Source organism: Leuresthes tenuis, unplaced genomic scaffold, assembly GCF_036924035.1.
Source record: "Leuresthes tenuis unplaced genomic scaffold, fLeuTen1.0.hap1 SCAF_21, whole genome shotgun sequence".
Classification (NCBI taxonomy): domain Eukaryota; kingdom Metazoa; phylum Chordata; class Actinopteri; order Atheriniformes; family Atherinopsidae; genus Leuresthes; species Leuresthes tenuis.
Window position 1 is genome coordinate 14,775,854 of NW_027325375.1, and position 3,269 is coordinate 14,779,122.

The window sequence follows — 3,269 nt, forward strand, 5'->3', positions numbered from 1 at the left end:
GGGGACACAAAACCGCTCTCTCTTTTTTTTTTTGATTGTGTGCCAGGGCGTTGTCTCACGTATTAGATTATGCTTAAGATACAAATGGGTTTATCAGTCACATCAGAATCCATACATACTGATCCTCCCGTAATAAAATGGTCGGATCTTATCAAACACACTTTGTTTCTTGTGACAATCAAGTCAGCGAAACAGCGTATACACGTCAAGACACTGAATCAAGTTTGCCACAAGAACTCATAAGTTTGGCAGTATTGATCTGCCGTCAGCAATCATACACCCATTTTATTTTCGTGAGACGTGCAGGCACCTGTTCATCTACTGTTCTATCACTATGAATTAGTTTATCTATTATCAATAAGGATACTTCTACAACTACTATCAAAGTATGTCCAGACTTCTTATGTTGTCAGTTGCTATATATGAATAAGTGGGTAGCTACTGACAAGCATTAAGCATGTCACACAGCCCAAACATATAACATTTCAGGACACACCACACAGTTAACAACCACAGTGAAGTGTCAAAGCCCAAACATTCAACAGGACACTTACACAACACATTCAAATCAAACAGTCAGACAACATACAAGAACATATACCCCAGCCGGCATTGCTCCCTGCCTATTTTCCTACAGCTCACTATGTGTGCGCACACCTTTATTCACAAACTCTTCAACTTATACTCTTTTACCGAAGCTGCTACAGCTCAATTGGCTGAATACCCTTAGATCCTATTTCGGTGAATTTGACATCTGCCTTACATGTAACAGATTAGCGGTTTAGCAGTTTTACTTTAGTTTGAGTGAAGGAATTCATTTTATAGCAAAATCCGAAATCGTGAAGCACTCATGAAAGTAAGCTTATTCTCGGATTCCTGAAACTTTAGATTTGCTCTTTCTTTTACTGCAAAGTACAACGTTGTTTTTTTTGTTTAAATCTTTCTAGACATGGTAAATATGAACGACAAAGCAGTTTTAACATAGTTTGAGTGAAGGAATTCATTTTATAGATAAAATCCCAAGAGTCTGCAGAGAAAAGAGAGTGAATGCGAAGTAGACTTTAACACGGCTATGGGAGCGAGCCGAGTGTCGGCTAACCGGGAGAATTGCTTGAAAGAAACGCGACACCGAATGAGCGATCAGAACAAAGCCTCAATACGGGATTCTCGTGGTGTTTTTGTTGCTGCCTTGTCTTTTGCATAGAGTAAAAGACAAGGCAGCCATCGAATAGGGCCCGATTGTTCCTACTTGGTCAGCCGAGGAGCAAGGGGGGGGGGGGGCAAGCGTCTCAACCAAGCAAAGCTCACCATGGGGAAGGTGGCTATACCAACTAGCCTGATGCCCTGCTCCCGCAGTGACGGATAATCGTACTCTGGTTTCTCTTCATAACATACAAGTCTTTCGCCTTTTACTAAAGACTTCCGTGGAGAGCAGCACTAATGAGTTGTTTCTATTATTGGCAGGCTTTACCTTTGCGGGTGAAGCCCTTTCTGTCTGTGCAAAAGAAATCTTGCTACTTTGCAGAGTGACTTCTCTGAGTAGAGTCGCCTTACTTGTTGCGACTGTGCCGATGTTCGAAGCTGGAGTGCAAAGTTGTTGCTTGAATGGTGCTTGCTGGAGCATGCGGGAGTGCAAAGTTATACCATTTAAAAGGGCTGAAGAGTGCTCAGTGCAGCGGGTGGGCGGAGGTGCAACGTGACACTCTGGCCACCTATGGCCATAAAAAGAACACTGCTACAAGTGCGCATTGTGCCATCAAGGGCCCTCGGACCTGAAACAGTGGACAGTTATCGCTTCTCGGCCTTTTGGCTAAGATCAAGTGTAGTATCTGTTCTTATCAGTTTAATATGTCCTCTATACGAGGACAACATATTAAATGGATTTTTAAGAATAGGAGTTGAAAAAGAAGCTTGCTCCGTTCACTCCAAGCCTCGACCCGGTACTGCAGTGCCGCTGGGAACGGTGCGCTCTCCTCTGCTCTTGTGAAAAAGCAAACAGCGGTGCAGGATGGAAGTTTCAGGGAGCCCAAGATGAAACTTTCTTTTAATCTGCTGAGAAAAGAGAGTGAATGCGAAGTGGACTTTAACACGGCTCTGGGAGCGAGCCGAGTCCGGTTAACCGGCGTCTCAACCAAGCAAAGCTCACCAAGTAGGAACAATCGGGCCCTTTTCGATGGCTGCAACACCTGAAAGAGATATTGATGCGAGACCCGATCAAATGCTTTTTCAAAGTCTAAATTTAAGATGACAAGCCGGGTGTTTCTGTCTCTAGCGTAATCAAAGATGTCTCGAATCAGTACGAGGCTGTCGGTGAGTTGTCTCCCTGAGTTGTCTCCTTCTCTTTGTTGGCTTGACTGTGGCTTTACCGTCTTTAATTTGTTGGCAAAAGATTTAGGGCAATCTCTGAAGAGGTGATTTAATTCTCCACAGAGATTACATTTCCTGCCATTTGGACACTCTCCAAAAGTTTGCCCAATTTCTCTGCACTTCCCACATAACACCTTGGTACAAGCCTCAACCAGGTGCCCATGCTCACCACACTTGCGGCAGAACTTGGGCTGCCCCTGGTAGTGGATGTAACCTCGGTTTTCAAGGTGGCCAGAGTGTCGCCCACCCGCTGCACTGAGCACTCTTCAGCCCTTTTAAATGGTATAACTTTGCACTCCCGCACGCTCCAGCAAGCACCATTCAAGCAACAACTTTGCACTCCAGCTTCGAACATCGGCACAGTCGCAACAAGTAAGGCGACTCTACTCAGAGAAGTCACTCTGCACAGTAAGAAGATTTCTTTTGCACAGACAGAAAGGGCTTCACCCGCAAAGGTAAAGCCTGCCAAAAATAGAAACAACTCATTAGTGCTGCTCTCCACAGAAATCTTTAGTAAAAGGCGAAAGACTTGTACGTTATGAAGAGAAACCAGAGTACGATTATCCGTCACTGCGGGAGCAGGGCATCAGGCTAGTTGGCATAGCCACCTTCCCCATGGTGAGCTTTGCTTGGTTGAGACGCTTGCTCCCCCCCCCTTGCTCCTCGGCTGACCAACTAGGAACAATCGGGCCCTATTCGATGGCTGCCTTGTCTTTTACTCTGTGCAAAAGACAAGGCAGCAACAAAAACACCACGAGAATCCCGTATTGAGGCTTTGTTCTGATCGCTCATTCGGTGTCGCGTTTCTTTCAAGCAATTCTCCCGGTTAGCCCACACTCGGCTCGCTCCCATAGCCGTGTTAAAGTCTACCTCGCATTCACTCTCTTTTCTCAGCAGACTCT

General features: G+C 45.4%; 3 non-coding genes across 3 annotated transcripts; 2 read left to right on the top strand and 1 right to left on the bottom strand.

Moving 5' to 3' along the window:
• Nucleotides 1–1,368: 1,368 nt before the first annotated feature.
• LOC140280623 (U5 spliceosomal RNA) lies at nt 1,369–1,482 on the top strand. Its single transcript, XR_011909562.1, has one exon. It is a non-coding gene; the product is annotated as a U5 spliceosomal RNA (small nuclear RNA).
• A 308-nt stretch (nt 1,483–1,790) lies between these two features.
• On the top strand, nt 1,791–1,974 carry LOC140280514 (U2 spliceosomal RNA). The gene has a single exon (XR_011909474.1). It is a non-coding gene; the product is annotated as a U2 spliceosomal RNA (small nuclear RNA).
• Nucleotides 1,975–2,811: 837 nt separating this feature from the next.
• LOC140280656 (U5 spliceosomal RNA) lies at nt 2,812–2,925 on the bottom strand. Its single transcript, XR_011909592.1, has one exon. It is a non-coding gene; the product is annotated as a U5 spliceosomal RNA (small nuclear RNA).
• Nucleotides 2,926–3,269: the final 344 nt, after the last annotated feature.